Source organism: Pongo pygmaeus, chromosome 18, assembly GCF_028885625.2.
Source record: "Pongo pygmaeus isolate AG05252 chromosome 18, NHGRI_mPonPyg2-v2.0_pri, whole genome shotgun sequence".
Taxonomy (NCBI): Eukaryota; Metazoa; Chordata; class Mammalia; order Primates; family Hominidae; genus Pongo; species Pongo pygmaeus.
In genome coordinates this window covers 12127552-12149031 of record NC_072391.2, presented here as the reverse complement: position 1 = coordinate 12149031, position 21480 = coordinate 12127552, and the positions used below count along the sequence as shown (strand labels likewise).

Here is a 21480-nt window from a genome sequence, read left to right as displayed (position 1 = left end):
TTAATTATTTCCTGAAAAAGTTCCCTAAATATTTGCTTTTTCTTTCCCTTTGGAAATACTGTTAATTCATTAGTTCTGTGGCTTTATGTAGTCTTGTATGTTTCAAAGGCCTTCTTCATTCTTATATATTACTTTTGTCTGACTAGGTTAATTCAAAAAATTATTTCTTCTGCTTTGGTTAGTCTATACTTGAAGCTTTCAAATGCATTCCAAAATTCCTTCAATGAATTTTTCATTGCCATAAAGTTCTGTTTGGTTTTATGAAAAGATATCTATTTCCTTGGTAAATTTCTCATTCATATCCTAAATTGATTTTCCGACTTTTTTGTATGGGTTTTCAGATTTCCCTTGCATTTCATTAAGTTTCCTTAAAAACATTTTGAGCTCTTCAGCATTTCAATTATCATTTTTGGTTAGAATCCATTGCTAAGGAATTCCTGTGTTCCTTTGAGGGGGTGTTATAATACCTTACTTTTTCATGCTTCCTATAACTTTATGCTTATTTCTGCACATTCAGAGACACATTTGCTTCTTGCTATTATTAAATTTATTTTCGCTAGGATAGAAGTTTTTTTTCTTGAGGTTGTGACTTTGCTTCTGGACGAGTTCAGTGGTGAAAACTCTTATTATTTCCTTGGTTGTAAAAAGCCTTAGTGTGATGGTTTTCTCAAATGCCAGTTGTAGTAGCAGTGTACCAGGTAGGTGAGCAGGTTCACAACCTCCTGAGTAGCCAGAATGGTATGGACAATTCTGGTAACACGAAGTCATGAGAATTCACCTCACACTCCTGATCCTAGTGCATTTGTGTCACATGTTGTAATAAGCTACGTAGGCTGACCTCCAGGCCAGTAGGTGGCACTTACAGTTAAGAGCCAGCTGCAGTGGTAACAGGATTTATACCTGACATCCATTAACCTGGAAAATCACTAATCTCCACACAAACATCACTAGACAGATGGAAACAGAAAAATCAAAATACTGGACTGAAATTGAACTTTAAACCAAATGAACCTAACATTCATTCATAGAACATTCTACCTGCAGAATATACATTTTTCTCATTAGCACATGGCACATTCTCGAAGTCAGACCATTAGACCACAAAACAGACTCAACATTTTTTTTTTTTAAGAAAGGGTCTCGCTGTGTTGATGAGGCTGGTCTTGAACTCCTCACCTCAAGCAATCCTGCTGCCTCAGCCTCCCAAAATGCTGGGACTACACGGGGAGCCGCTGTACCTGGCTGTGAATAAATTTTTAAAAAACCAAAATCAGGCCAGACATAGTCGCGCATGCCTGTAATCCCAGCACTTTGGGAGGCTGAGGTGGGAGGATCACTTGAGCTCAGGAGTTTGAGACCAGTCTGGCAACATGGTGAAACCCTGTTTCTACAAAAAAGTACAAAAATTAGCCAAGCATGGTGGCACATGCCTGTAGCCCCAGCTAGTTGGGAGGCTGAGGTGGAAGAATCGCTTGAGCCCAGCAGGTTAAGGCTGCAGTAAGTAAAAAATCATGCCACTGCACTCCAGCCTGGGTGACAGAGTAAGATCTTGTATCAAAACGAAACAAAACAAAACAAAAATCAAAATTATATCAAGTATCTTCTCAGACCGCAGCAGAATAAAACTAGAAATCAATGCCAAGAGAATCTTCAGAGCTATAAAAATATATGGAAATTCAACATGCTTCTGAACTATCACTGAATCATTGAAAAAACGAATATGGGTATTAAGAACATTTGAGACAAATGAAAATAGAAAAACAACATACTAAAACCTCTGGGATATAGCAAAGGCAGTGCTTAGAGAGAAGTTTATGGCATTCAACGTCTCCATCAAAAAAATAGTCAAAAATTAAAAATCTTACATTGTACCTCAAGAGACTAGAAAAATAATCAAGCCAAAAATTAGCAGAAGAAATAAAGGTCACAGCAGAACTAAATGAAATAGAGACCAAAAAGAAGTATCAATAAAACAAAAAGTTGGTTCTTTGAAAATTTAAACAAAATTGGAAAACTACTACCTACACCAACCAAGAGGTAAGGTCCAAATAAACAAAATCAGAAATTAAGGAGGACACATTACAGCTGATACCACAAAACAACAACAGAGACTATTATGAACAACTATATACTGACAAACAGGAAACCCTATGGGAAATGGATAAATTACTGGAAACATACAACCTCCCAAGCCTTAACCAAGAAGAAACAGAAATCCTGAATAGATGAATAATTAGTGAGACTGAATCAATAAAAAAAAAAAAACTCTCCCAACAACAAAAAAGCCCATAACCAGATGGATTCACAGCTGAATTCTACCATACAAAGCTGAACTAATACCAATCCTCTTGAAACTATTCAAAAAAAAGAGGAAAAAAAAGGGAGGGAATTCTTCCTAACACATTCTATGAAGCTAGTATCACTTTGATAACAAAACCAAACAAGGACACAGCAAAAAAAAAAAAACTACAGACCAATATCCCTGATAAACATAAATGAAATAATCCTAAACAACATACTAGCAAACTGAATCTAACAGCACATAAAAAAGATAAAAGGCCAGGCACAGTGGCTCATGCCTGTAATCCCAGCACTGTGGGAGGCCGAGGTGGGTGGATCACAAGGTCAGGAGTTCGAGACCAGCCTGGCCAACATGGTGAAACCCCGTCTTTATTAAAAACACAAAAAAATTAGCTGGGCATGGTGGTGTGCACCTGTAATCCCAGGTACTCGGGATGCTGGGGCAGGAGAATCACTTGAACCTGGGAGGTGGAGGTTGCAGTGAGCCGAGATCACACAATTGCACTCCAGCTTGGGCAACAAGAACAAAACTCCATCTCAAAAATTAATAAATAAATAAATAAAAATAAACCATAATCAAATGGGTTCTATACCAAGAATGCAAGGATGGTTCTACACATGCAAATCAATAAATGTGATTTATCACAACTAAGAACAAAAACAATATGATCTCAATACATGCACAAAAAGCATTTCATAAAATTTAGCATCCCTTCATGATAAAACCCCCAATAAACTAGGCATAGAATGAAAATAGCTAAGGCCAGGTGCAGTGGCTCATGCCTTATTCCTAGCACTTTGGGAGGCCGAGGCGGGTGGATCACCTGAGGTCAAGAGTTCGAGACCAGACTGGCCACAACATGGCGAAACCCTGTCTCTACTGAAAATACAAAATTTAGTTGGGCATGGTGGCGGGCACCTGTAATCTCAGCTACTCAGGAGGCTGAGGCATAAGAATCACTTGAACCCAGGAGATGGAGGTTGCAGTGAGCCAAGATCGTGTGACTGCACTCCAACCTGGCAACACAGCAAGACTCTGTCTCAAAAAAACAAAACAAAACAAAACAAAACAAAAAAGGAAGGAACATAGCTAAAAATAATAAAGGCCATAAGGCCATATACAACAAACCCACAGCGAAAATCATACTAAATCAAGAAAGGTTGAAAGAATCTCTAAAAACTTGAACAAAACAAAGATGCCCACTTTCACCACTTCTATTCAACATACTACTATATATCCTGGCCATAGCAATCAGGCAAGAGAGAGAAAGAAAAGGGAAATAGGATATCAATGTATCTGTTTGCTGATGATATATGATCTTATGTCTAGAAAATCCTAAAGACTCTTCCAAAAAACTCTTAATTTGATAAACAAACTAAGTTTCAGGATGCAAAAATCAACACACGGCTGGGCACGGTGGTTAATGCCTGTAATCCCAACACTTTGGGAGGCCAAGGCGGGTGGATTACCTGAGGTCAGGAGTTCAAGCCCAGCCTGACCAACATGGTGAAACCCCATCTCTACTAAAAATACAAAAATTAGCCAGGCGTGGTGGCGGGTGCCTGTAATCCCAGCTACTTGGGAGGCTGAGGCAGGAGAATGGCTTGAGCCCGGGCGATGGAAGTTGCAGTGAGCTGAGATTGTGCCACTGCACTCCAGCCTGGCTGACAGAGTAAGACTCTGTCTCAAAAAAAATAAATAAATAATCAACAAATAAAAATGTGTAGCATTTCTATACACCAATAACAATCAAACTGAGAGCCAAATCAGAAGGCAATCCCATTTACCATAGCTACAAAACGTAAAATAAAATACTCAGGAATATTTTTAACCAAGGAGGTCAAAGACCTCCTATACAAGAAAAACTACAAAACACTGACAAAAGAAATTGTAGCTGACACAAATGGAAAAATATCCCATGCTTACTGATGAGGAGAATTAATATTGTTAAAATGGCCATACTGCCCAAAGCAATCTACAAATTCAATGCATTCACTATCAAAATACCAATGTCATTCTTCACTGAATTACAAAAAACAGTCTTGAAATTCACATGGAACCAAAAGAGAGCCCAAATAGCCAAAGCAATCCTAAGCTAAAACAATAAAGCTGAAGCTATTGCATTACCTGACTTCTAACAATATTATAATACAAAGCTGATGGTAATCAAAACAGCATAGTAATGTATAGAAATAGACATACAGATCAACTGAACAGAGAACCCAGAAATAAAGCCACATATCTACAGCCAAGTGATCTTTGACAAAGTTGACAAGAATATATGCTGCAGAAAGGACACACTCTTTTCAATAAATGGTGCTGGGAAAACTGGATTAACATATGTATAAGAATGAAACTGAATCCCTATCTCTTACCATACTTAAACTCTCCTTAAATTTACACAGAAAAGAAAAATCATAAATTTCTCCCAAGCCAGCTGCAATTTCATAAGGATTGTGTTGAATTTGTAGATCAATTTAGTATTACTATTTTTTCATATAAGATTATTCTTTATGAATTTCAACAATACCGTTGTATAATTTTCCAAGTATACAGCATATTGTTACTAACTAGTCAGGTTTTGCACAATAGAACAATAGATCTTTTTTTTTTTTTTTTGTCTGAGTTTCGTTCTTGTTGCCCAGGCTGGGGTGCAATGGCACAATCTCAGCTCACTGCAAACTCCACCTCCCATGTTCAAGCGATTCTCCTGCCTCAGCCTCCTGAGTAGCTGGGATTACAGGCATGCACCACCACACCCAGCCAATTTTGTATTTTTAGTAGAAATGGGGTTTCTCCATGTTGGTCAGGCTGGTCTTGAACTCCTGACCTCAGGTGATCTGCCTGCCTCAGCCTCCCAAAGTGCTGGGATTACAGGCATGAGCCACCACACCTGGCCAGATCTCTTGAACATATTTCCCTAAATGACATTCTATATCCTTTGACCAATATCTATTCAAGTCCACCCCCAGCTGTATAATCACCTTTCTACTCCTTCCTTACATGAGTCAGATTCCAAAAATGAGTGACATCATATAGTATTTGTCTGTGTCTAGATTATTTCACTTAACACAATGTTTAGGTTTATTCATGTTCTTGCAAATGACAGGCAAAATAGTATTCCATTATGTACATATACCACATTTTCTTCGTTCATTCCTTGATAAACAGGTTGATTCTGTATCTACTGTGAATTATTATTCTGCAATAAACATGTGAGTGCAAGTATCTGTTCAATATAATGATTTAATATCCTTTAGATATATATCCAATAAGATTCCTGGATCATAGGTATATTTTTAATTTTTTTGAACTTCTAAAAAATAATGGCTATACTAATTCATGTTTCCATGAACTCTGTGAGGAGTTCCCTTTTCTCTACATCTTTGCCAACATTTGTTATTTATTATTTTTTTGACAGGGAGTCTTGCTCTGTTGCCCAGACTACAGTGCAGTGGCGCCATCTTGGCTCACTACAACCTCCGCCTCCTGGGTTCAAGCAATTCTCCTGCCTCAGCCTCCCGAGTCGCTGGGATTAAAGGTGTCCACCACTGCACCCAGCTAATTTTTGTATTTTTAGTACAGATGGCGTTTCGCCATCTTGGCCAGGCTGGTCTCAAAACTCCTGACCTCATGATCCACCCGCCTCAGCCTCCCAAAGTGCTGGGATTACAGGCATGAGCCACCATGCCCAGTCTTATCTTTTATTTTTGATAAGTCATCCTAACAGGTGTGACATGTGATATTTCATAGTGGTTTTAATTGACATTTCCATGAATATTAGTGATGTGCACTTTAGCCATTTGTATGTCTTCTTTTGAAAAACATCTCTTCAGCTCCTTTGCCTTTTTTTTTTTTTTTTTTTTTTTGAAATGAGGTCTCACTCTGTCACCCAGGTTGCAGGGCAGTGGCACGATCTCAGCTCACTACAACTTCCACCTCTCAGGCTCATGCAATCCTCTCACCTCAGCCTGCTGAGTAGCTGAAACCACTGGCGTGCACCTAATTTCCTGCAGAGACGGGGCGTTGCCATGTTGCCCAGGCTGGTCTCAAACTACTAAGCTCAAACGATTCACTCGCTTTGGCCTCCCAAAGTCCTGGGATTGTAGGCATGAGCCACCATGCCTAGCCCATTTTCTTTTGAGGCACGGTCTCTCTGTGGCCCAGGCTGGAATGCAACTGCACGATCATAGCTCACTGTAACCTCAAACTCTTGAATTCATTTTTTAATTGGCTTGTTTTCTTGTTATTTGAGTTCCTCATATATTTTGGAAGAATTAATACTGCTAAAATGACTATACTACCCAGAGCACTTTATAGAGACAATGCAATCCCTATAACAATTCCAATGACACTTTTCATAGAAATCAAAAATACAATCCTAAAATGGATAATTTATGTGGTACCACAGAAGAGTCCAAAAAGCCAAAGCAATCTTAAGCAAAAGTAATAAAGCTGGAGGGATCACACTAGACAATTTCAAAATATACCACAAAGCTACAGTGAACAAAACAGTACAGTATTGGGATAAAAACAGACACATAACCAATGGAACAGAATAGAGAACTCAGAAATAAAATCCACAGATTTATATTAAATTGATTTTCAACCAAATGGCAAAACATACAATTTGGAAAGAATAGTTGCTTTGATAAATGGTGCTGGGTAAACGGAATATCTACATGCAGAAGAAACTAGGCAGTATCTCACACCATATACAAAAATCAACTTTAAATGCATTACTACAAAGTTAAATGTAGGCTGGGCATGGTAGCTCATGCCTGTAATCCCAGCACTTTGGGAGGTCAAAGCAGGAGGACTGCTTTAGCCCAGGAGCTTGAGACCACCCTGCGCAATACAAGGAAATCTTGTCACTACAAAAATCTTAAAAAAAATTTTTTTTTTTAAATTAGTCAGGCATGGTGTCATGTGCCTCTTGTCCCAGCTACTGGGACAAGGTGAAGCAGGAGCATCACCTGAGCCCAGGAGGTGGAGGCTGCAGTGAGCCAAGATCAAGTACTCTATCCTGTGAGACAGTGAGACACTGTCTCAATTAAAACAAACAAACAACAAAAAAAGGCTGAGGTACAACAATCGTTTCAATCCAGGAGGCAGACGCTGCAGTAAGCCAAGATCATGCCACTGCACTCCAGCCTGGGCCACAGAGCGAGACTCCCTGTCAAACTTATATGTAAGACCCAAAACTGTAAAACTACTGGAAACACAGGCAAAAACTCCATGACGTTGGTCTACACAATGACCTTTTTTAGATATGACCCCAACAGCATATGGAACGAAGGCAAAAACAGACCACTAGAATTATTTATGAAACTTAAAAACTTCTGTACAGGTAGAGAACAATCAACAGAATGAAGAGCCAATGTATGAAATGGGAGAAAATATTTGCAAACCATACATCTGATCAGGGGTTAATATCCAAAATATATGAGTCCTCTGGCTAGATGAACATGGGATTATCTTTCCATTTACTTATTTAATTTCTTTCAACATTTTGCAGTTTTCAGAGTATATGTTTTGTATTACTTTTTGATGCTATTATATATGCTTTCCTCAATCTCAGTTTTGGATTCCTCTTTGCAAGTATATGGAAATAAAACAGATTTATGTACACTGATCATCCATCCTTCAACTTTGTTGAACTGGCTTTTATCTTTAATGGTTTGTGAATCTCTTACAATTTTCTACATATTAAATCATGTTGTCTGTGTATGTTTTACTTCTCCCTTTCCAATTTCGATGCTTTTATTATTTGAAAAAAAATGTGCTTCATTTTCCTGACTAGATCCTCTAGTACAATGTTGAATAGAAATGTTAGGAGGGGTCATCTTGTTCCTGAATTAGCAGGAAAACCTCCAATCCTCCACTACGATGTTAGCCATGGGTTTTTTTACAGATGCTTTTTCACAAGTTAAGGAAGTTCCAAACTTTCCCTATTGTTTAATGTTTTTATCATGAAGGGACATTGGATCTTATCAATGCTTTTCACTATCTCTTAAAAAGATCATGTAGCTTTGTTCTCTTTGATATGGCACTTAACATTAAAGATTCTTGCATGAGAAATTTACTTTGCACTCCTGAGATAAATCTCACTTGGTCATGGTGTATAATCCTTTTATGTTAATTTCAAATTACTATTATTTGGTTGAGGATTTTCACATCTCTATACATTAAAAAAATATCATTCTGCAGTTTTCTTTTCCTATAGTGTTGGGGTCTGCTTTTGGTATCCAAATATACTAGCCTTACAGAATTATTTCAGAAATGTTCTGTCCTCTTCTATTTCTTGAAAGAACTGAAGAACTGTACCTTTAAGTGTTTGGTAGAATTTACTAATAAAACCATCTGATTTGGGGCTTTTCATTTTGTCCTAATTCCACTGCTTTATGTTTGTTCAGATTTTCCTCTTCTTCAGTCAGTTCTGGTAGTTTTGTGTCTTTTTAGGAATTTGTCTGTTTCATCTACTAAAAGGAGTACCATACAACTGGAATTATTCTATAGTATTCCCTTATAATTTTTTTAACTACTAGAAGGTCAGTAGTAATGTCCCCTCATTCATTCCTGATTTTAGTAATTTGAGTCTTCTCTCCCTTTTTTGTGCTCAGTTTAGCTGAATGTTTAATTTTGTTGATCGTTTAAAAAAATGATTTATGGTTTCCTTTTCTATTTTTGTCTATTCTATTAATTTCCACACTAATTTTTTCCTACGTTCTGCTGACTTCAGGCTCAGTTTGTTCTTCTAGTTCCAGTTTCTTAAAAGGTCTAGGTGATTGATTTGAGGTCTTCTTTTTTAATATAGCATTTATCACTATAAATTTTCCAAGAATTGCTGTAATTGTACCCTCCAAAACCTTTGATATGTTTGTCTTCATTTTCATTCACCTCGAAGTATTTTCTAATTAACCTCATGATTTCTTCTTTGACCCATTATCTAGGAGTGTTAATTTCAACATATTTGTAAATATCTCAGGTTTCTTTTCAGTACTGATTTCTGATTTTATTCACTGGTCAGATAATGTTCTTTTTCATAATTTCAATCCTTTTAAGTGTGTTGGTTTGCTTCATGGCCTAGTGTGACTATACTGATGGATGTTCTACATACACTCCAAAAGAGTCTATTCTGCTGTTGTTGGGTGGACTGTTCAAAGATGTCTCTTAAGTCTAGTTGGTTTAGTGTTGCTCAAGTTGTCTCTTGTCTTGCTGATTTCCTCAGTTTTCTATCCGTTATGACAGTGTTGTATTGAATTCTCCAATTATTACTGAACTGTGCATTTCTTCCTTCAATTCTGTCAATAGTTGCTTCATACATTTTGCTGCTCTCTTAGTAGGTGCATATGTTTATGATTTGTATGCCTTTCTGAGGCACCGACTCTTTTGTCATTATAGAATGTCCCTCTGTATCTCCAGCAATACTGTTTCAGTATATTTTGTCTGAAATCAGTATAGGCACAATAGCTTTACTATGGTTGCTATTTGCATGTTGTATCTTCATCTATCCTTTTACTTTCAGCCTATTTGCATCTTCGAATCCAAAGTCTGTCTCCTGTAAACAGCCTATAGGCCAAGGCTGTTTTTCCCTTCAGCCTGAAAATCTCTGGCATTTCACGGGATTGTTTAATCCTTTCACACCTGACATTGCTTGGTTGTTTTTGTTTGTTTAGAGATAGGTCTCTCTATCATGCACAGTGCTGAGATCAGAGCTCACTGCAGCCTTGAACTCCTGGGCTTAAGTGATCTTCCCACATCAGCCTACCAAGCAGCTGGGACTACAGGTGTGTGCCATCACACTCAGCTAATTTTAAAATTTTTTTGTAGAGACAAAGTCTTACTATGGTGCCCAAGCTCATCTCAAACTCCTGGCCTCAAATGATCCTCGGCCTACCAAGGTGTTAGGATTCCAGACATGAGCCACTGTACCTGGCCTTCATATTACTTTTGATATACAGATGCTGCGTGACTTGCAATAGTATTACATCCCCAAAAACCTACCAGAAATTGAATATATCCTAGGTCAAAGATGCAGTTAATACAGGTACAACTAACCTACTGAGCATCATAGCAAAGCCTAAGCCTACCTTAAACATGTTCAGAACACTCATATTAGCCTACAATTGAGCAAAATAATTTAACCCAAAGCTGATTTTATACTGGTCTTGAATTTCTCAAGGATTTATATTCTACCGAATGCCTATCACTTTCTGTAGCATCATAAACTAAAAATCACGTCAAATCATAATTCAGGGTCTACCTGTAGCTTGATTTATGTCTGCCTTTCACTTTTTGGTTTACGTCTCATGCCTTTTGTTCTATTCCTTTACTGCCATAGGATTTTTCCAATGGTGTCTTTTTTTTTTTTTTTTTTTTGAGACAGAGTCTCACTCTGTCACCCAGCCTGGAGTGCACTGGCATTGAGGCAATCTCGGCTCACTGCAACCTCCACCTCCCAGGTTCAAGCAATTCTCCTGCCTCAGCCTCCCAAGTAAGTAGCTGGGATTACAGGTGCCCACCACCATGCCCAGCTAATGTTTGTATTTTTAGTAGAGAGGGGGTTTTACCATGTTGGCCAGGCGGGTCTCAAACTCCTGACCTCAAGTGATCCGCCCACCTCAGCCTCCCAAAGTGCTGGAATTACAGGTGTGAGCCATCGCACGTGGCCTAATGGTTTCATTTTTAAAACTTCATTTTCCTTTTCTTTTGGAGACGGGGATTCACGTTGCTGCTCAGGCTAAAGTACAGTGGGCATGAACACAGCTTACTGCAGCCTCAACTCCTGGACTCAAACAAGACTCTCACCTGACCCTTCAAGTAGCAGGGACATCAGGGGCCCCCATCACACCCAGCTAATTTTTTTTTTTTTTTTTAAAGACAGAGTCTCACTATGTTGCCCAGGCTGGTCTTAAACTCTTGGGCTCAAGAAATCCTCCTGCCTTGGCCTCCCAAAATGCTGACATTAGACAATTTATGGGCCTGTGCCTGGCCTATAAATGGCTAACATTATGTTTATAATTTTTATATCAATGTTAATGAGAGATGGGTCTATTTTTATTGGGTGTTGACATCAAAGGTTTGCTGACCTCATACAAACTACAAAGTCTTTCTAGTCTCTGAACAATTTGTGTGTGAATGGTGTTGTTTTTCCTTAAATATTAGAATAATTCACCACTAATGCCATCTGGGCCTGGGGTTAACTTAGTGGTAAAGGTTTTCAACTAAAATTGAGGTATAACCAGCTGGGAGCAGTGGCTCACATCTGTAATCCTAGCACTCTGGGAGGCCAAGGCTCAAACAGCCCAGGAGTTCAAAACCATCCTGGAGACATCATCTCCAGTTTAAAAAAAAAAAAAAAAAAAAAAAAGCCAGGCGCCGTGGCTCACGACTATAATCCCAGCACTTTAGGAGGCCAAGGCAGGTGGATCACCTGAGGTCAGTAGTTCAAGATCAGCCTGACCAACATGGCGAAACCCCGTCTCTACTAAGAAGTACAAAAATTAGCCGGGCATGGTGGCAGGTGCTACTTGGGAGGCTGAGGCAAGAGAATCACTTGAACCTTGGTGGTGAGGGTTGCAGTGAGCTGAGATCTTGCCACTTCACTCCAGCCTGGGGAAAAGAGTGAAAATCCGTCAAAAAAAAAAAAAAGATAATACAACCATTCATACTTTTTATATCTTTTGGTCTCAATTTTACCTATTTTTCCATTTCAACACAATTTAAAATTTGTCAATACAAAGTTCTTATAGTATTCTCTAATTGTATGTGTAATACCTGTAGTGCTGTCCCTCTTTTCTTTTTATTTTTTTTTAAACAGAATCTCGCCCTGTCACCCAGGCTGAAAGGCAGTGGCACGATCTCACCTCACTGCAACCTCCACCTCCCCGGTTCAAGCAATTCTCCTGCTTCAGCCTCTCCAGCAGCTGGGACTACAAGCGTGCACCACCACGCCCAGCTAATTTTTGTATTTTAGTAGAGATGGCGTTTCACCGTGTTGACTAGGCTGGACTTTAACTCCTGACCTCAGGTGATCCACCTGCCCTGGCCTCCTAAAGGGCTGAGATTACAGGCGTGAGCCACTGCACCTGGCCTCATTCTTGATATTAGTGATGTGTTTTCCTCTTTTCTCTTGATCAATTTTATTAAACATGTATCAAGATTGTCAAAGTAAACAAAAATACAAAAAAAAAGACAAAAAGAGATTGTCAAAGTACTTAAAGTTTGCTAGCTTGCTATTATACAGTGTTCCATTTAATAATTTCCTGCCATATTCCTCTTATTTTATTTGACATGGAGTTTCACTCTTGTTGCCCAGGCTGGAGTGCAAAGCACGATCTCGGCTCACCGCAACCTCTGCCTCCTGGGTTCAAGTGATTCTCCCACCTCAGCCTCCTGAGTAGCTGGGAGCCACAGTGCCTGGTCTTTTTAAAATTTTTTATTGCCCAGGCTGGTCTTGAACTTCTGGGCTCCAGCAAGCCACCCACCTCAGCCTCCCAAAGTACTGGGATTACAGGTGTGAGCCACCATACCCAGCACATTTTTTTTTTTTTTTTTTTTTTTGAGACACGGTCTCTCTCTCTGGCCCAGGCTGGAATGCAATGGCACGATCATAGCTCACTGTAACCTTGAACTCTTGGGCTCAGCAATTCTCCCATCTCATTCTCCAGACTAGCTAGGACTACCGGTGCATGCTACTGCACCCAGCTAATTTTTTTTCATAGTGATGGGGTCTCATTATGCTGCCCAGGCTGGGTTCAAATTCCTGGGCTTAAGTAATCCTCCGATCTTGGCCTCCCAAACCATTGGGATTACAAATGTGAGCTACCATGCCCTACCCTCCTTCTGCTTTCTTCGCGTTTGCTTTGCTGTTCTTGTTCCAGCTTCAGCTTCAGGTAAAAACTCAGATATTTTTCAGTCTCTCTTTTTCCTTTTCTTAGAGTCTCACTTTGTCACCCAGGTGGAGTGCAGTGGCATGAACATAGCTCACTGCAACCTCAAAATCCTAGGCTCAAGTAATCCTACTGCCTCAGCCTCCCAAGTAGCTAGGACTACAAGTGTGTCCCTCCATGGCTGGCTAATTTTACAAAACATTTTTTTGTAGAGACAGGGTCCTGTGTAATGTTACCCACGTGGGTCTCAAACTCCTGACCTCAAGTTATTTCCTCTACCTCGGCCTCGCAAAGTGGTGGGATTACAGGCATGAGTCAGCACACCCAGCCTATTACCTTTTTTTCTAAATTCTCACTTAAAGCTGTAAGTTTTCCTCTAAGCCCTACTTTAGTTGAGCCCACAAGTTTTGAAAAACTCTACCTTATAATTTGATATTTATCCAATATTCTCTAAGATGCATTGTAATTTCTTAACCTGCAGATTATTCAGAAGTATGTTACTTTCCAAGCAATAGCATATTTCCTGTATCTTTGTGGTTAAAAGTTAGCTTCATCTTTTTTCCTTTTATAGTTCAAAGTTATGGGTACGTGCTGATTTAGTTTTGTTTCTTCCTGCTTCATTGGGTTTCTCCATTATAAAACATCTCTGTTCTCCAATGATGTTCTCCAGGGTAGTATCTTAACACATTATAAACACTTTAATAAGAGCAATTCTCATTAAATTAAAAAAAAAATCTACTGAACTGAATTTTTACTGTTACTCTTTTTAAAAAGTAAAAATTTAAAAAAAAAACCCATTTAACTAAACTTGTTCAAAGTCAGATACTTCAGCCAATATTTGAACGGAGGGTCTTAAGACTCAAAGAAATCTATCACAAACACAAAACAGGTAAGTTATTATGAAGCAATAGGGCGCTTTAACAGTTATATAGTGGTTAACAAAATGACAAAACTCAGGCCAGGTGGCAGTTAATCTCATAATGAGCATGAAGTAATGCCAAGTGTGGTTCATAGACCAGCAGCATCCACATCACCTGAATGCTAATAGAATTCTGACATTACTTTTTTCAAGTTTTATCAATGTAACAGTATAAAATGCTCACTATGAAATAAAGCAGTTGCTTGCCAGCACTCCCGAATATCTAATGGCAATCACTTTAACAACTTGTTTTTAAAATCTCAGTATTTTAAAATATTTTCATACTATTTCTTGAGTTACAAATTTTAGCCATGTCGATTTCCTGTAATTGCAGATGAAGATTTAGCTCACTTAAGTATTTTTTTGGAGGTGGGGAGGAAACATTTTAATTGGATGGTGGGGGATGGTAACACTGGACAGGGAGCACTCACAGTTCCAAGAGTTTCCCTCCAAATTATAAAGACGTTATTCTAATTAGCTAGATTTTCTATAGCCAGGTCTTATGCCCAAGGGAAGGAGGGGAGGATGTGAAAAGCATTGTGGTCTGCTCTCCTGTCATTCATAGATCAAGTTCTGTAGCTCACACGTCTCTTACAGCTCATTGTATTTTCAGTTAAATCAATATTTAAATTGTTATAAATATTCTCTATATAGCCAGATAGACTACCATGACTACATTATCTTTCTTTCACAGTAGTTTGTCTTTTCCTGGAGATATCAACTGAACCTTCTTATAAACCTAACCTTCACTTTCCAAATTGACCAGAACTGTCGTATTATTAACCTTCCCTCCTAGTCTATGCTCTTTCAAGATCAAGCTTAAAGATCACCCCTCAAAAAAACAGCCCCAAGAGAACTACTACTTCTTTATCTAAATTTCCCACTAAAAAATTTTTTTTTTTTTTTTTTTTTTTTTTGAGATGGAGTCTTGCTGTGTCGCCCAGGCTGGAGTGCAGTGGTGCAATCTCGGCTCACTGCAAGCTCCGCCTCCTGGCTTCACGCCATTCTCCTGCCTCAGCCTCCCGAGAAGCTGGGACTACAGGCGCCCACCACCACGCCCGGCTAATTTTTTTGTATTTTTTAGTGGAGACGGGGTTTCACCATGTTAGCCAGGATGGTCTCGAGCTCCTGACCTCGTGATCCACCTGCTTCGGCCTCCCAAAGTGCTGGGATTACAGGTGTGAGCCACTGTGCCGGCCTACAAATATTTTTTATATCTTCAATGACATGCCTTTCTTACAGTAGTTTTAATGCTGTTTAATGAATATTCACTTAAAAAACAAACCTCTGGAAAGCCACCCAAAGTTATTCTCTCCTTAATAACAAGTACTGAAAAGCCTCCCAAAGTCACTGTCTCCTTAATAAAGAGTACTAAAAAGGCCTCGGCAACTTTTGCCATGCCTATCTGATAAGCTATTTCACATAAGCATACTGTACACACTAGAGCCTCAGAGGTATACTAATGGAAACTACCACCACATTTAGTAGACACATACAATGCCTCTAAATAATTCATGGCTAACTTCAGTAACACCTCTCTGAACATTTCATGGCTTAATCAGAAGTTTAAAAAAATCCAATATATTATCTCCCTTTCCTCCAAAAAGTCATGGTTATTTCTCTCTAGATACTGGCTGACTCCAATCTGTCCCATCACTGGTAAAAATGAAGATAAAAAACTATCCTAGTCTACTGTAATGCAAAATAATTATCTAAATGATATAAGAATATGAGATAGGCCGGGCGCTAAGACTAGTGTGCCTGTCATCCTAGCACTTTGGGAGGCAGAGGCGGGCGGATCACCTGAGGTCAGGAATTCGAGACCAGCCTGGCCAACAAGGTGAAACCCCATCTCTACTAAAAATACAAAAACTAGGCGGGCGCCTATAATCCCAGCTACTTGCCAGGCTGAGGCAGGAGAATCACTCGAACCCGGAGGGCGGAGGTTGCAGTGAGCCGAGATCGCGCCACTTCACTCCAGCCTGAGCCAGAGTAAATCTCTGCCTCAAAAAAAAATAAGATAAAATAAAATAAATGAGATAGATAAGTCACCGCAGTGTGTGTGTGGGGTGGGGGGGGGGGGGGGAAGTAAAATAGACTATGACATAGAATGAGAGAATACGATTTTTTGGTATTTCATATTATCTCGCTCAACAATGAGAACTAATACTCTTGCGCATTTAAAGTTGTATTTTATTTTTAACTATCCAATATATTATTTAAACTTTGATTACATCAAATGAAATAGATTGTGCACGCTCACTATAAGAGAGCTATGATATATGCAGAAGCAAAGGTGCAGGGATCATGCAGTAGTTTCGTACCAGATTTCAAGATATCAAGTAGCAAGGAAACACAATGGAATTGAAGGCTGAGGTGAAGTACAGGCATAAGGCAAGGAAAGCAGAACATTCAAGATGTACCTATATACACCAGTTCTTAAAACGCGCAAATCATTTCCAATAAGGCACCGGCTCATGTATTTCTGTTGAGGCAGAAGTCAATCTTAGGATGTGGTCTGTACATATCTGCAGATAAGACTGAGAGTGAAGTAAATTTGATTAAGATCGGAGTCAACACTTCTACAAATGTATTGCAGAATAAAGAAGCTAAGAAGAAAGGCATACTTCACAAAAGCTGAATTCAGTGTTATTAGTCCTTCATTCAGATGATTCATTTTTGCATTTTCAATTGCTTTCCTGTGATATAACTTATCTTGGTCTTCCCCATTTGTTTTGCAAATAGTTATGTCGCAGGTCATTTACTGGCTACAATAAATATGACAAGATCATAATAAAAACAGTATTAAGTCGCAATCTAGAATAACAATTTAAGTGAATATGACATAATTTTTCTAATGTGGACTATTCAGTACAACTGTCCTCTTCTATACATATTAACCATATACAAGTCTTCAGAGCAGAAAAAGCCGTTGTGTCTTAAAGGAAGGAACACGTGGTTAGAAACTTCATTTTCAACACAGAAACATGGAAACGTAGAAGCCCGTTTCCTTAAGTGCGGTAAGGTTTTAACAGAAATAAAGCAAAAATAATTACTGCGTCCTCTCTTTCTCAAACTTGCTTGCCAAACTTGGAGAAAATTGGTTAGAGAAGGGCGATAAGATGGAACTTTCTTAAAAACATATTCATAAAAACGAACTTCTACCTTAAGGAAATCGTCTTCCTTAAATCCTACCATCCCTACACCGGCAAGCTCTGAGGTACGGGATTTCAGCATTTTACTCAGAATTTTGTATGTTTCCTGATGCTCTGGTCCCTACTTTTTAACAAACTTCAAGGCCGCCTGTCGAGATCCGGTTGCCTTCTGGCACCTGGCTTCATTAGATGATTAAAACGACTCAAGAAAATTTGGCAATGGGACACTAAAGTTGGTGGAGGTGGAGATTTATCCGTTAATTTCTGAAAGCATTCCGGACAAGAGCGAGCTTTCACTTACCCCTCAGGACAAAAAACACGGACCACTTCCCTCCGCAGTCCCCAACCCCAGGGCCGCCCGGACCTAGGGCCGCACACCACTCCCGCTTCACCAGCACCCCTCTGCGAAAACGGTGCAGACGCGCCCGTCTGCCCCTCAGGGGCCTATTCCCGGCCCGGTCAGACGGCCCCGCGGGCGCTTTTCAGTCAGGGCAGCCTCGCCGCAAACGTCCGGTCGGCCCGGCGCTCCGAGGCCGGCCCACAGAGAGGCGACCGACGCTCCCAGAGCCGCCACCCCGCCAATCGCCGCTCTCGCAGGACACTCGCCCGGCCCCAACGTACCTAGAGCGGCGCCGCGCCAGCCGCAGCAATCCCCACAGCCACTTCCAACCGCAGCCGTTAACAATGGTGGGCCAGCCAGGACCTGCTGAAGTAGGTCTCCCTACGCCCACCCCCAGCTGACTATGGACCAATGGCAGCGCGAATGTGCGGCAGCCCAGCCAATCAGGCACAGCCAGCTAGAGTGGGCGGGGCGAAGGGTCGTGAGGGGAAATGGAAGTAGGCTGAGGGGCGCCTGGGGTTCGCCTCCGTCGGTGCTTCTTCCGGTCAGCCACCGGGGCTTACCCGCCATAATGCAGATGCAGGCTCCTGAGCTGGGCCTTTCTTTTGAGTGACTCGTGTGAAGATTTAGACTTTCGAAACTTATTAGGAATAAGACCTTATTTACAAAAACAATGCCTCACCCCGATCGGTAGTTTCTGATTTGAATTTTTTAATATTGTTTGAAAATATTTATCTTATTTTTTTGACGACTCCTTAAATTTTGCGACGCAGGAGATTGGTCCGAGCACCGTAGTCTTTTTTTTTTTTTTTTTTTTGAGACGGAGTTTCACTCTTGTCGCCCAGGCTGGAGTTCAGTGGCGTGATCTCAGCTCACTGCAACCCCCATTTCCCATCTCATAGGTTCAAGCGATTCTCCTGCCTTAGCCTCCCGAGTAGCTGGGACCACAGGTGTGCACCACCATGCCCGGCTAATTTTTGTACTTTTAATAGACATGGGGTTTCACTGTGTTGGCCAGGCTGGTCTTGAACTTCTGACCTCAGGTGATCCGCCCACCTCTGCCTCCCCAAATGTTGGGATTACAGGCAAGAGCCACTGCACCCACCCGCACCATAGCCTTGAGTTTGCTAAATTGTCCTGGGAACCTGCCAGCCTTGGCTGCTTGTGATTTCATGAGGCCCAATGCCTTAGGTGGCTGTGCACTTGGATGCCATGAACTCACTCAACAGCTGGTCACTGAATGCCCACTATGTAGAAAGTACAGGAAATACAACAGCGGGTTAGATCCATAATGCCCTCTTTTTAATTAATTAATTAATTTATTTATTTATTTGACAGAGTTTCGCTATTGTTGCCTAGGCTGGAGTGCAATGGCGCAATCCCGGCTCACCACAACCTCCGCCTCCCGGGTTCAAGCACTTCTCCTACCTCAGCCCCTCCTCAAGTAGCTGTGATTATAGGCATTCGCCACCGTGCCTGGCTAAGTTTTTTTTGTATTTTTAGTAGAGACCGGAGTTTCTCAGTGTTGGTCAGGCTGGTCATGAACTCCCGACCTCAGGTAATCCACCTGCCTCGGCCTCCCAAAGTGCTGGGATTACAGGCGTGAGCCACCACGCTTGTCATGAGGCTAGAGCTGCCTGCCTTGTCACTTCCAGTTAGGAGAAAAATAAGGCGAGTCTGGACAATCTAGGTTAGGTCATCAACGGAATAACATACTCCAACCAGCCAGTTCCCCAAATATGCTCCAGGGATCTAGGGGTAATCTTTAATGTCAATCCTATTTTTATAATTGTACTATTTTTATAATAATATAAAGATGATTTTGCTTTTTTCATTCTCTGAGTCAGGAGAGTCAAGGGAATTTTCTAGAAGCCTCTGGAAAATTGACGTGTGATATTGCTACAGATTGAATACAGAAGCAGACATGAGAATCTAACTACCAACCTGGGCAACAAAGTGAGACCCCCACTTTTCTAGAAAAGTAAAAATAAAAAGTTAGCGGCATCCTTCCAGCTACACGGAAGGCTGAGAGGATGGGAGGATCGCTTAAGCTCAGGAGTTAGGGACTGCAGTGAGCTGTGATAGTGTCACTGCACTCCACCCTGGGTGATAGAGCAAGAGACTGTCTTAGATAAGAGAGAGAGAGGCCAAGCGCAGTGGCTCACATCTGTAATCCCAGCACTTTGGGAGGCCGAGGCAGCCAGATCATGAGGTCAGTAGTTCGAGACCAGCCTGGCCAACATAATGAAACCCCATCTCTACTAAAAATACAAAAATTAGCCAGGCATGGAGGCGCGTGCCTGTAATCCCAGCTACTCAGGAAGCTGAAGCACGAGAATCGACTGAACCTGGGAGGTGGAGTTTGTGGTAAGCCGAGATCGCACTACTGCACCCCAGCATGGGCAACAGAGTGAGACTCCGTCTCAAAAAAAAAAAAAAAAAAAGAAAGATAGAGTCTTACTGTATTAAGTTAGACATTAAGGAAATTAGCAAAAATGTAAAACAATCCTAATCTTTGCACATTTTTTGTTGTTCTAGAACATGATTTTGAAAATAATTATAGGGTTGCTAAGAGAGATAGTGTGGGAGGGAGTGGGAGGTAGTAAGTTGCAGTCAGATAAGGAATTTGGACTTAATTCAGTTAACAGTGAGTAACTAGCCTTTAGAAATGTTATGTCTATTTAAGGTACTAGGATATCTTGTATGTCATTTTAACAATAGTATATAATAGGCCAGGCGCATGCCTGTAATCCTAGCATTTTGTTATGTCTATTTAAGATACTAGGATATCTTGTATTTCATTTTAACAATAGTAATATAATAGGCCAGGTGGACACCTGTAATCCTAGCATTTTAGGAGGCCAAGACCGACAGATAGCTAGAGCCCAGGAGTTTGAGACCAGCCTGGGCAATATAGCGAGACCCCATCTCTATAAAAAAATTATAATAATTGATATTTACTGGACATTATGTTAATAAAGTTTATCGTTGGCTGGGTGCGGTGGCTCATGCCTGTAATCCCAGCACTTTGGGAGGCCAAGGTGGGCAGATCACTTAAGATCAAGAGATTGAGACCATCCTGGCCAACATGGTGAAACCCCGTCTCTACCAAAAATACAAAAATTAGCTGGGCGTGATGGTGCGCACCTGTAGTCCCAGCTACTTGGGAGGCTGAGGCAGGAGAATTGCTTGAACCTGAAAGAAGGAGGTTGCAATGAGCCAAGATCATGCCACTGCACTCCAGACTGGTGACAGAGTGAGGCTCCGTCTCAACAAATAAATAAATAAATTCATTCACATAATGTGCTATATGAAGTACTATGAAGTCTCTCAATTTGCTGTTTGACTTTTTAAAATAAATAATGCTTAACATAATAACAGATACAGTTGCTTGTACATTTCTTGACTTATAGTAGACACTTGATGTACAGTAACTATTATTATTAAAATTAATAAAGCTGAGAATATCAATGATCTTGAGTAAATTCTTTAGATTTTTGTGTTGGAATGCTTTCTTGTTTGTTAGTTTTCTTCCATTGAGGATTGTGGTGGGCAGAATTTGTATTCCCATGATCTTTGTCTCCTAGTGTGTGTCTTATGGTTATAAGTCACCTTACATGGCAAAAGGGACTTTGCAAATATGATTAAGGTTATAATCAGCTGACCTTAAGATGGAGGACTTAACCTGGATTTTCCTGGTGAGTACAGTGCAATCACGTGAATCCCTAAAGGCAAAAGACAAGTCACACAGATGCAGCAGAAAGGAAAGTCATAGATTTTCAAATCACAGGCAGAACTCAGCCCATGGTTCCTGACTTGAAGATGAGAGGGACCACAAGCAAACCTTGAGAATGAAAGTAGTACTGCCA

At 40.4% G+C, this 21480-nt stretch overlaps 1 protein-coding gene across 14 annotated transcripts in view; it reads right to left on the bottom strand.

The window, feature by feature from the left end:
• The window catches only part of ATF7IP2 (activating transcription factor 7 interacting protein 2), a 94966-nt gene extending 76952 nt beyond the window's left edge, over window positions 1-18014 (bottom strand). For 5 of the 14 annotated variants that reach the window (XM_054455155.2, XM_054455163.2, XM_063654649.1 and 2 more), the window contains exons 1-3: window positions 17893-18002; window positions 16744-16884; window positions 16540-16656 (exon numbers count right to left, since the gene is read on the bottom strand). The gene's annotated coding sequence lies outside the window, so the exon portion shown is untranslated. Of the gene's footprint in view, window positions 1-16539; window positions 16657-16743; window positions 16885-17892 lie in introns of all 14 variants that reach the window. The other 9 variants (XM_054455161.2, XM_054455165.2, XM_063654651.1 and 6 more) reach the window with 7 other exon arrangements.
• Between the last annotated feature and the right edge of the window lie 3466 nt (window positions 18015-21480).